The sequence below is a fragment of the Lytechinus pictus genome, chromosome 1 (genome assembly GCF_037042905.1).
Source record: "Lytechinus pictus isolate F3 Inbred chromosome 1, Lp3.0, whole genome shotgun sequence".
Classification (NCBI taxonomy): Eukaryota; Metazoa; Echinodermata; class Echinoidea; order Temnopleuroida; family Toxopneustidae; genus Lytechinus; species Lytechinus pictus.
This window is the reverse complement of record NC_087245.1, coordinates 16,538,990-16,552,976: the sequence shown is the minus strand read 5'-3', so window position 1 is coordinate 16,552,976 and position 13,987 is coordinate 16,538,990.

The window sequence follows — 13,987 nt, the reverse complement described above, 5'->3', positions numbered from 1 at the left end:
GGAGTATGGAAAGATAAGAAGATCCTAGATGATTAGCTTAACCCTTGATACTGGCTGACTATGATATGTATGAAATAGTTTCCATAGACTCTAGCCCATATATATATATGTGTGGGCTCAGTCTCCCTCAGGTTAAGTCTAGTCTAATCCCAGTTTTCAAGAACAAGGGAAAGATCTATGAAGTGATAAAGTGCCCAATGTTACATGAGGAGAGACCCCCTGGAAACAAATGGAGATCTTGGTAAGCTTCAGCTTGAAACTGATCACTTTGGTTTCAGAAGAGGTGAAAAAACTGGAAGAGATATAGGAACCATTCATCAAAGTAAAATATTTTTTTTTTTGTCTCGCCTGCATAGGCGCCGCTTTTCCGACGGCGGCGGCGGCGTCGTCAACATTGATATCTTAACCAAGGTTAAGTTTTTGAAATGTCATCAGAACTTATAAAGTATATGGACCTAGTTCATGAAACTTGGACATAAGGGTACTCAAGTATTACTTAACATCCTGCCCGAGTTTCAGGTCACATGACTATAAAGAGGTCAAAGGTCATTTAGGGTCAATGAACTTAGACCATGTCAGGGGAATCAATATCGAAATCTTAACTAAGGTTAAGTTTTTGAAATGTCATAACTTCGAAAGTATATGGACCTAGTTCATAAAACCTGGACATAAGGGTAATAGTGTATCACTAAAGATCCTGCCTGAGTTTCAGGTCATATGACTAAGGTCAAAGGTCAATTAGGGTCAACGAACTTTGGCCATGTTGGGGTTATTTGAGGAATTTGAATGAAAGAGTTCCAAGACGCTAATTATTTACTCAAACAAAATCAATTATCTTTACTTTCATTATCATTCGACCTCCCTTATCTTGTATCTGTATACTCTGTAAGCGAGTGGATAAAGAGTGAACATATTCACTCTTTTATGAGTGAATTCAAGCAGAGTAAATTTAGAGTGAAATATCGAAAATGTCACTGGATACACTGAAGGCCAACAAGCATTCGTAAAACAATAAAATTTAATCATTTTCATTTCCTTGTTTTAACTTCTTCCCATATTTAGGCAAATAAGGTTACGTGTAGTTTACGTGTAGTTTTCAGCATCACGTGACCAAGCTTGTAAGGATTTATGGGATTTAAAGTGTAGAGTCAACTGCGCTCTTACTCATTTATGTGTCACCCTGGATGGGGGTGGCGAACAAAGTGAAACAATTACCCCGTTCTCAACTACTTTCTTAAATCAGTTAAGTGGAAACCAGTTTGTTGGCTACTTACTAAAGAAGATGTGAATATGCCTAATAAGGTGACACAACATTTTGCTCCTGCGACATTTGCTCCAGTCTTAATATCTCAGATGGCATAGGTTAAATTTGGGATTTTAATAGAGTTTTGGGGTCAGGATAATGTAAAGATAAGTATTAGGGTGTATTAAGTTTTGGAGGTTAGATTCTATGTTTGGTTTGAGTGCAGATTTTCCATCGGAGCAATTGTCGCTGGAGCAAATGCTCTCAGCTACTCAACGAAATTGGGGTTACAGTGTACATAAAAGTAGGCTTGCATGTATAAATTTGGAACGTAGACCCTATCTCTCGCGACAATGTTAAAAATTGGATTTTACTATTTTGAAAGTGCCAATGATAGCGTAGAGATGATGGTATACTGCTCAATACTTTGACATATAGTTAAGCAACATACCTGCTATCATTGTAAGTTAATTTATAATTAAAAATGAGGCTTTGAATGGTAGCTTGTTATGTTGTTTAGTGATTTTGTTTTTATAATTTAATCAATAATTTTCTCTAAATTGATATGTAATTGTAAGTTTAGATACGTATAATTGAGATTTTAGAATGATTTTTTGTGAATGAATCGTTTGAAAAAAAGAGAATACCATAATAACCTGATCAAACGATTAATGCACAATCATCGCAGAAGGGATTTTTTTCTGCGACCAAAACAGTTTCGACAGAACATGCAAAACATAATGATGACAGCGGCCAAGATAGATGAGTTTCAATGTTGTAGATAATACTGTAACGAGTTTAAAGGCATAAATACTAAAATTTTCATGCATTTGTTATCGTAAATTATAAGTCATATTTCATTATTTTTTTCGAAAATTATGTTTGTTATTTCCTTTAATTGCTTGTATGTTGTTTGTACGTTTTCTTATGAAACCAAAACCCACAACGCAGGAAGGGAAAAGCTAGTGTTCCGGTATCGCCGAAAGACAGAACACACAAATGTTACGAAGGCCAAACTAGTTTCAAATATCATGTTTCTCCTTGATATATGACAGTTTAATAAGAGATCTAGTTCCTTATCATAATTTTGTTTATTTATTTCCCTGTTGACCGCAATCTCAGCTAATAAATAAAACCTTGGTCCCTTGAACTTCTGATACCTCCAGCCAGTGACAACACGTGTCTCTAATTTATTTAAGGGTAAACAAACTTCATGCTTATGAAATCTCTTGATTGAATTCTGAAGCATTTGCTCCAATTTTGAAATAAGTTATTTATTCAAATAGAAGAAAATCTTTCAAGTATTTCAATCATCGAATTGAAATCCATGTTTTAATCAAAATTTATTGCCGCTGTAAGAAAACGCAATTCACCCAAATTCCATTGGATCATCGATCTCTTAATAACAGCTTAAAAAGGAAAATGAATTATGTCTACAATTTGTCAAAAATACTTTCATTTATTTCTAAAATCACCTCCAAAATGTTTAAAACAACAAAGCAAGTAGAAGCAGTTAAAAATGGCATAAATTATCAACAACAAAATTTCTTGTACGAACTTCGATCAGTATGGGACTTATTATATTAAATCAACAAATTGTGTGTTTGTTGTAATGTTGTCGTTTACGTTTCAGTGTGTATACTGAAAATTTAGTTGATATCAAGAATTGCAAATATTTTTCAACTGTTCACTTTTTAATAATTTAACAGACACAAGAGTGTTTTTAAGAAATCGTCGGGGGTGGTTGTCTGTAATTTGACTGTGTCTGTCTGTCTCTCTGTTTTCCCTTTTAAGCTTATACGTTTGATTTCATTCTCATGTAGAATGAACTCTCTTATTCACAGAGAAAGATCAGAAAAGCAAAACGTGATTATTCTTACACAACATACACAAGCCAAAAGGTCTCACGGATTCACATGTGCCGACGGGGGAAGGAATGTTCCTTATTTGACCGAAAGTTTTTAACCATAAAACAAATTTGCTGGCTCGAATTCAAACTGGAGGAAACCTAGCCAGGAAATTCTATTTGAAGTCTATTGAAAATGGATGAAAAATTATAAAATCTTTTTTTTATTTGTTTGGTTTTGAGCCAGATAAGTGGTCTGTGGCAGTGAGATCTGTGCCGTGTGGTTAAGGTTGAACTTTTGAAACTGAGTCATCTTAGGGTGAGTGGTCTTTAACTTACCCATCTCTTCGCCCTCTCTTTAATTATCAATATCAAGATCAATAGCAATGTAAAGGTACCATGACTTTTAAACGTATTTAAAAGCTCAGAACTTGACCGCTCTGGGGTGTTGGGTAGTTTGAATTTGATTGTTTTATTCTATATAAATATTTATGTTTCTGGTTATGGTAACTCCCGTATATAGGAACAGCTTTTGCTGGTAAATGCCAAGCTGGTATATAATCAATTACCTAGGAAACATGTTATGTCTAGTTTCCGGCCCTTTTTATCAAAGTGGAGACAATGGCAGAATTGGGATTCGAACTCACAACCTTCCGATTATGAGTCCAATGCTCTCACCACTAATATCACGATGACTTAAATCCATTTTAAAAACTGTTTTGGTACAAAAAATATATATCACACAGTCGATTCAATATCAAGCTGTCTACTAAAGGTTGAATAGAGTGCCCAGATGTTTTATTTTATTTATCATTTCAACCAATTTCTGATGTTTTTCTGATAGTGTTGTAATATTGACGTATAACGGCAAATACGAATATGAAAGCACCGTTGGCTATTATTTGCCAGTGCAGTAGTACGGGGAACAGCGAGAAGTTAATAACTTTGAGAAAGTTATGTAATGAATTGTTATAAAACCAGTGGAAATAGTGGAAATAGAGTGCATTGGACTTATTCAACATGCCGGCTACATAAATTTGGATATGGCGACAAAATTCACACGCAGACAATGCCATATGTGCATGTGTTTCAACTTGCATGGATACCCTGTTGATAACGTGAGGCTATGCTTCTTTAACCATTAACGTTTAGGCCTAATTATATTGTATTCTATCGTGAAAATGTCGTTCTTCCAGAACTGGTTATCTGTCTGCAGTGACGAACTAATTTATGCGTAATTAGGGAAACTGATCTCCGTGATGTAATAAACGTCATTGGGAGATGATGTCAGTAGTAATTTGCTCTTTCCGTACCTATACATGACTGAATGCCTGCATATACCACGTATAACGAACTTACAACAGTATTCTGAATGATAATAACAGAATGTGACGTATATTATGGATGACATGCATGTGTGATAGCTTATCAGCAAAATCAAGCCTGTTTTTTTTTAAAGAAGTGATACCTTCAATAAATCTGTGTATCTTTTATAGAGAAAGAATAATCACGAGCATACATTTGCGTAAATAATTTCTAGATAAACTAACTTGGTAAACAAATTCCCCCTTTCAATGGAATAGGTGCTGGGGATCGAACCTCTGGCTTTCATGTATCTAATTAGGCCCCTTGAACCACTTATCCACGTCACCTACATCATTTAGCTAATACCAATGGATGTATAGGCCTAATTTCCATATTCTGTGATATGGGTATTATACCTGAATACATTGTATAAATCAAACCATTGGATTGTATGTACATGTATGTGTAATCATATTAATTATGGTAATAATAATTTTTGTTTGAATACTGTATTTTTTGCATTACATGATAGAGAGAAAGAGTAATAAACTAATAAGAGAAAATGAGAGAAGGTGGGGTTAGAGAGGGAGAGGGATACAAGAACAAGAGATGAACTTCGAGGAAAAAGAAAGAGATAAAGGCTTTTATCAAAATACATAAATTTTGAGGCAAGTGTACTTTCATGTGTCCGTGGTCGCAAGGTATAAGTAAAAATTTACTTATACAAATTGAAATGATTTCAGCTCATCATATCTGGATATAATGATATACTTTGCTCTATTTATAGCTCCTTCACAAAATCCAATTTCATTTTAAATAATTTATTGTTAACATGAATTATTTTATCAATTTTTATGGAAGAATCTTGTGTAATTAGAATGATTAGAAAGAAATACATTACAATTGAAATCTTTAAAAATACGAAAGATGATGAAAATCAATGAACAAAATTAATCAATTCATAAGGTATTCATTATGCGTTTTGGCAGTTATTTCTTATCGTTCTTTTAGCAAGCCGTTTATTAAGTTTTTCATAAGCTGACCTTTCCTCATTGTTGGCTTACTGAAAAGTAATACATGTATACGCTTGAAAGCTTAAATAAAAATATTAAATTATCTTTTTTTTCTCTGAGTATAGCGGTTGAAATAGAATTATCATTGTGATAATATCCACAACGTGTAAAACTATCTGTAATTTTTGACAACTGTTCATAAACGATAGAGAGTACAATAATGTTTTTTTTATATGATTCATTAGACTATATCATAAGATAAAAGCATCCTGATATATACCTTTCCACTAATAATCTTCTCATTTATGTCCAAGTATTATTGTTCGATTACTTGTAGACTTATATTTCGTACTTTCGTTTGGTAAATAACATGTTTCTGATTGTGTGACTGTGAATTAATGTGATGATGTTTTATTAGGTTGCAAAAGAATGAGCATTGACACCCAGCCGGCAATACAAAATGATAGTAAGCTTTTGGAAATCATTTTGACACCAGTGGATATCAATATCTATAGGCACATCACAATTAATATGGCATTCGAAATAATGGATACACACATTCGATTTCTTACGGCCATCCACTCTGTTTAATCTTTCATAGAACACTCATTTGTTTTATTAATCAGCCAATCATTCGTTCATTAACATGTTAATTTAACACGATGATCATGTTGAAACCTAATGTGAAGTTTGCCTTGTTATTTTTAGATCTATACATATAGAATTCAACAGGTGGACTCTAATTGTTTACGAGGGTCACTTTTATAACGTACGATATATTATTGACGCCACCATGTCAGATTAGATTTATTTTGATCTATCAGTTTTTGTTTCGCCTGCATATCAGAGCGAGACTATAGACGTCGCCTTTTCAAAGGCGATGGCGACGGCTACGGCAGCGACGTCGTCAACAGTTTATGAAATGTCATCATAATTTAGGAAGTGTATGGACCTATTTCATTAAACTTGGACATGAGAGTATACTCAAGTATCACTGTTCATTTTGCATGAGTTTCAGGTCAGATGACCAAGGTCACTGGTCATTTAGGGTCAATGGACTTTGATCAGGTTCGAGGTATCAACATTTAAACTTTAACGAAGGTTAAGATTTTGAAATTTCATCATAACTAAGAAAGTTTATGAACCTATTTCATAAAACTTAGACATGAAATTAATCAACTATCACTTATGATTTTGCATGAGTTTCAGGTCGAATGGGTAAGGTCAAAGGTAATTTGGGGTCAAAGAACTCTGACTATGTTTCAAGTATTTTTGGAAATGTTTATTATAACTTTTAAAGTTTATGGATCTTGTTCATTCAACTTGGACATAAGGGTGACCGATTATCACTGATCGTCTTGTATAAGTCTTAGATCACATGATCAAGTTCAAAGTCACCCGAACGATATCATTATCCTGGTGCATATTAACTCCAATCTTTCTTCAGTATGAAAGTATTTCTTTCCTTAGATATGACTTCATATACTCAACAAACATCAGGAAGCTTTTTTCTGTTAACATAATAAAAAAGGCAGAATGTCGTGAATCTGATAAGAAAGCAATACACTCTAAATACAAATTAGTCAGTTGGATGCGACTTATATTCTAGTCATATTTGACTATTTTCTAGTCGTATTTTACTAGAACAGAGTTATTTCTATCTACAAAATATGTCAGAAATGTGACTAGCATATCATTGCACCCAGCTGACTACTTGTCTAGTCAATTTGACTGATTTGTTTCAAGAGTGTATGCTAACCATTACTTCGGTAAAACCGTTATTGTTGTCCCTGTTACATATCTCTTACAAAATAATGAAAATGTCATAGGCCTATATCTTCGGCAGAATGAATACGATGTATATTATGTTCTTCTTAATCCATGTAAAACAATCGTCTGAAGTCGGATAGGTTTGGCAGTTGGCAATGGTCACAAATCCTTGAAAATGTTTAAAGCTATTCCCGGAACTTGGTATTGTTGTGAGAAATTATTAAGAACGATATTTTTCATTACAAATTGCGGAAGACAATCTTAGTCCTCATTCTCGACAACTTTGTCCTAATAAATCACAACTTCCTCTTGATCCTAAGACCACGCCCCTTAACATGCCTTTATGATTCATTTACCGAATGATTGATGTGATACTTCGTCCAATCACAACTCGGGAAACTTTTTTTACTCGACGCGGATTGGCCCATGCAGTGTTGATGATATGCTAATGACCCGGGTCAGATGTCGTCATACGCCGGTGATTCACATGCGGAGCTGATTAGCTTGGTGTTTCTCGCAGCTATCCAGCAGCGGTGAGGGGGTAACAAAAAATTGTAGCAGGCGATCTTTTCGACGGAAGTGTGTGTACAGAAGAAAGCATACATTCCTAGCTTCGACGACCACTCTGTGCAGTCAAGCCGGCGATTTTCATCTCAATTATTTTTTGTTTTATGTTTTCTGCGGAACATTTTTGTTTTACCGTTAAGGATACCTAGGATTGCAAGATGGAAGGGGTATTTTATCTCACTATAGTACTTTGTGCTATGTTAACTACGCTATCTCAAGCACAACCGGCGCGGCCGGGGCAAGGTAAGTTTGTGGAAGGGGTTTTAAAAAAGTTTCACTTGTTCTCGTGAGAGATAAGTGGATTCTGGGACATTCGCCATTATCTTCTTCCGTATTGCTCCACGAATTCACGAGAGAACGACTGAATTTTAAGTAGCAAACTTATAAAATAAACATGGACCCCCATCGAGGTTTTAGCCTTCATAGCTTCTTTTTGTACTCGTGATATTTTATTTGAATAATTAATATTTCGCTTAATGTACTGAAGTATATTGAATTAGACATCAATGCAGATTTGGCGATGTTTACATAGGTATTCTAGTGAGAAAAAAAATTCACACACACCTAAATATATTTACATTTTTAAGTTATTACTCCGATTCTTTACCCCAGGTCTCACCATACCTCTTTCCGTCTCCACCTTAGCTTTCCTGACATTGCGATATTGCAAGCCTCAGTCCTATCCTATCTATCTATCTATCTATCTGTCTATCTATCTGTCTGTCTGTCTGTCTGGGGTCTGTCTGTCTATCTATCTATCTGTCTAATATCTATTGTATATCTATCTATCCATCTATCTTTATTCATCTATCTTACTATCTATCTAATTATCTATTTATCTGGTTATTTTCATCTGGATATCCGAAATTTAACTACCGTTTCACTCATCAATCCAGTTAGATAGATATATAATGCCTATCTATCTATCTTTAAAAATATATATCTGTCCACCTATTAAACTCCCTTGAGGATTCCGTTCCTGCTCTTGAACCTTACGCGGACAAAAACACCCTCGGGTCCCCCCGGGGTCCCCCCCCCCCTCAGCCCCTTTTCCCGCGTTTCCCCTTGTTAACTTTCCTTATCTTATTTTACTCATACTTAATAACACTTTATTTTTATTGATACCCCTTCTTGCTGCGAGCTGAATTTCACACATTATCTTTTTTTTGCCGTGGACTGGTTATTTTACCCGTTTGCTTTCCTTCTATACACGAAAGGATGTTGGAAGTATCCCAGCGGGTTTCCGGGATAGCAATCCTAAACGTTTATCCTCATTAGATGGTGACGATGCCTATTTTGCGTGTAGAAATGGAATCAAACAGGAATGGAAAACTCATGATCTGCCTCACCGACAGACCATTCCATCTGCAACCAGCATCATTTTCGATTAAATATCAAGACATTTTTCACCGCATCTGTCCAATGAGCGAGGTCCCTATCGGCCCACACAGCATAGTCTATCTGGTGAATAGATCAAAGTGTTTTGATTGTGATAGAGTTTGTTGAGTCAGTATGAATTTACGATTGACCTTAATCCAGTTTGTATTGGGCGTTTTTTCATGACAGTTTAAAGCAAAGATATGAACAGACGAAATCACAATTTCGCAAAATTTCATTTTTTTTCAAGATTTAGACCATTTTGTGCACCAGCACCAGTGTTCACCATCAAAAAATTTTAACGCTCGCTGTGTTTATCATTCATTTTGTCACAAAACTTAATGTTGCCCTGAAGATGATCAAGACAAATCTCATAATATCCATTCTACATTACATCGTGTTTGTGAAGTGATTCCGCATATTTTTGGGATGTTTGCATTTTTCGACAGTTGTACCCCCAGGATTTGTTCTGTGCATGCGCAGATGAGTCAATTCTATTGTTTCTCTATTTCACCATATTGTTTAGGTCCACACTATTGTTTTGATGGCTTGCTTGGTAGAAATACTTTGACATAATGAGCTTGCATCGAGACTAAGCCAAATTTGGGCTGTAAATAACCAAGATATTGTAAATTAATTACCCATATCCGTCGTGTCAGCCTGATACGAACAGACCCAAATCAATCATCAAGATAAAATTATCGCACTAAATATCTTACTAAAAGAATACTCGAGGTAAAAGATGACGAAAGTTGCTTCCAGTTGACACCGTGTTTAAATTGGCGTTGTGTTTCACCGGAAATGAAATAGAGTCGAGATGGAATGGTATCATTAATGTCATTACACGCAGAAGGTTGCGGTAAATATCACAAAATATACCCTGATTAAGTTATAATATGATAGGGGACGAGTGGAGGTCGTTTGAAGGTTTAACGTAGGGAGGGGGGGGGGGGAGTGGGCAATAAACGAAATATTTCAGGAGATGATTGATGACAGTGAATGTTGGCACGATGAGGGAGGGGGAATATCTACCTCGCGCGCGCTTTGTGATGTCAGGTGAAGGTGATATAAAACATCACGTGACTATTACTTATATATTGGGAAAGACCTTGGATGTAAAAGAGGGCGTGCACTGAGTTATTATCCGTTTGTGACTGACGTATTTTGCTGAAATAACATGCAACGATATCTTTGGTGTTCGATATCAAAAGATATTTGCTGCGCTTTCTCGTTATTGTTTTATTTTTTATCATTTAATTTTTTATAATTTTTTTAAATTTATATATTTATATATTTTGGGGGGATTCATTGGTAATAATAATATTATATTCATTACCACCAAGAAGAAATAATTTATTTTCGGATAACGCACTGATAAAGATGGAAGATTCAAAATCACTCTGGCTGTACAAGGGTGATTGCACTGTCCATATGGGCAACATCCCCCTTGGGTGCTATGAATCTTGAATAAACTTTGACCAGCAATATAACCGAATTATTTTGTAGGGTGATTGGAAAAAGTGATAGAATTGCCCCGAGTTGTTCATGTTTATCGTGGGAATTGCGTTTTATCTTTCCATAGACCCTAAGCAATACCTGAAGCTCGCCGTTGAAAAGGTCACGTATCGCGTGGTAACATTCGTACTTTAACAAATTTTCTTACCGTCATAAAGTATTTGACTCATTTTTGCCTGACTTCCCAATTCCTCTGTCCGATTTATTTCATAAACATTCCGCATTCTTTCAATTCTTTTGCGATGATGCTTTCTCTTTTTTGATACACCAATGAAGGGCCTCATCTGCTCTCCCCCACTTGTCCACCCGTCTTCATCTACTCACCCTTCCCTCTCTGTCTTCTTTCTCTCCCTCTGTTTCTGCTCCTTACTTTCTCTCCCCATCTCTCTCTTCTCAATATTTCTGACTCCTCGATTGTTTTTCTTCCAAATATGATCTCAAGTCAAGGTCAAAGCTGGGCATACCCTTGGGCGACATTATGACTGTTTCTCGAAAAAATACGAATTTTAATGCGAAGTGTATCATATAACGTCCATGCTCACCGGCGTGTGGTCCACCGGGGGTTAGCTTTACCCTCCCCAAAGCCAGAAACTTTCTCCTACCCCTTATTTATCGATGAATAGATTTTTCAGTGAAAGGGCTCAGATGATGACGATGATTGACGTTCGATCGGTTAGTTGTAATTCTTTCCTAATTCTCTCCTGATTGCTGTTTCTATTGGAACTTTCTGTCAACATCACCAGCCAAGATCAAATGCCCACCATCGTCAAGTGCAAACTGGTTTCTTACATGGTGTTCGGATATTAGACATTATTCATGGTAGTGGCATATAAAACTCGAAGAGGGTATAGGAAAGTCAAGATTTCGAACAAATCAATATCGCAATTATCGGGAATTAATTTTACAAATCATGGAAACGTAGCAGATTTCTAAACAAGTTATTACTCTAACGGGGAGGGTTCATAACTAGGAGATTTCGGATTATCCTTACAATTTAGGTCGCATTGCAATTAATTGACCATTAATTGTTTCTCTATGGTGTAATCATCGTATTAATCAACAGAACATCGGTAACACCTCGGCTAGGATGTCCATTGAAGTTTACCATGCAGTGACGACACAGTGACTGTTATGACCCCAACAGTTTACGTAACTTCTGCATTGACAACAAGCATTTTGTCGACTTTCATAGATTCATCCTGTCATTTGCATTCGTTGGTGTGTGCGTGCGTGTGTGTGTGTGGGAGGGGGTATATTACGGACGGGGGTAAGGGGATGTGCCTGTAGCCACTTTTAGAAAGGCAAAGTATAACACAACCAAATAAGCTAGATGGAACGCTTGCCCCCCCCCCCATTTTTCCGAAATACGTCACTTTCGGAATCATTCCCATAATTATGTCGTTCAATAATTTGCTAATTCCTTTTTGTTCTTTCTGGCATCATTAAAACCAACGTGTCACTTCCTCTGTCTTTGTGTACTGAAGGTTAAAGATCGGTTCTAACAGAAAGGGGTTTTCGCAACTTGTCAGAACCCTATATGGGCGAATCTGTAAAAAAATGCACACTAATATATTTTGTTTTAATATAATCTTATAAAAAATCCCATATTATGACACGTATTTTAATAAGATTGTCCTCATAACCATTATTATTAGAAACAGGTGTTTGTAAGAAGGCCTATAGGAAAAAGTAAGATGGGGTATTGGATTTGGGAAATGCATGTAAATTGCAAGCGTATGTTAACTGAAAATTTTGTTAAATGTGAGGAAGTCAGAATAGGGTATATATTTTAATAATTTCGTTTGATATCCCCAAAATACCTTTGCTTTGTTGTTGTTGTCGTTTTAAGACAGTAGAATTGTTTTAAATGTAATAATAAATTGGATGTGGTACTACTCCATGTCCTCCAACTCCATGAGTGAGACTGGTATGTTAGATAACCGAGCTGAGAGTCAATGTTTGCAAAGAACAAGATTTGATTTTTTTTCTTTTTGCTTGTAATGGTTAGAGGGTTAAGGGGAGCGGTAGTGAGGAGGAATCTTCAATTTGTGTCTACAGGAAGAGGTTATGAGTCAATCATTATTGGGCGAGGCCGCCTGTTTGATACTGTGAAAAATCATCATGCAAAATTCGAACAGAATGAGCGCACACAAAACACCAGCCGTGTGCTATAAATTGTATTATACATGGATGGTGAATATTATCCAGAGTTTATGATGTATGATCATGATGAATGTTATTTGTTCCACATATTTCACCCAAGTGACCTAGCCCATCATTATGTTATTCTGATAGGAGGGCCATCATTGGTGACCAGTGTCTAGTTTAGTCTCTTTCATATTAATTTTGAGAAGAAGTTTGAAATGAGTTTCATAAGCTGTTCGTAATACTTTGCAATCTTAGACTGAGATGACAGTTGTGGTAATCAGCAGATTATTTATATAAGACATAAAAGAAAGAATGTACCCCAAGATCACCCTTCGTCACAATTTTTGACAAAAAGGTGAAATGGAGGGATAGGATATATTGGCTTATGTGGGTTCCTCGCCAGATTCATGTTTGATCTGCCAAAATGATGCCAAATGATTCTTTAAATAATTAGCAGACTAATAGGTTGTGCGTGTTTTTAGATCTTTAATCTGGAAAATTGGTCAGTGTCCAAGATCGTGATTTTCTGATGACGTCACAATTCTGAGCAAGTGGCAGATTTCGAAATACCAAATAGGGTTCATGTCTATACTCGGAGATTATTATTCAAATTAAATCATCATGAACATTGCACTAAAAGGGTAATATGGGGGGCCCCTCTGGCCTTTATTCAATTTTGGCACGCTCACCACAATCGGATCTCGGATATTTCTTGACTTAAAGGGACGTCCAATGTGACGTCAATTTAACTTTATTAAAACAGATAAAATGAGCGAAACATTGTAATTATTTGGCGAAAATCTACAATTGAATTCCAAAGTATTTTTTTTTGGGGGGGATGCCGCATGCAACCAGTACCCCAGTTATGGAATATTAATTCAATAAATTAACATTTTTCTCAGAAAGTTGACATTGATGATCTTACGAGTGCAGTCGATGTTCACCATACATTATTATTTACACATGGGGTTATTTTTCCAAGAGAAAAAATATCCATTCATTAATAACCATTAAATGATGTAAATTGATGGAATTTACATGACAAGCATATATCTGCTCGTATATCATGTGACATCACAAAAAATGGAAATTCATCTTTATGTTATATTTAAGTTTTTTTGTGTTTCAAAACATTAATATTCATGTTATACTTTTATTGAGACCAACTGGACAAAAGGGTGGACTTCCTTCCCAATGAAGCGA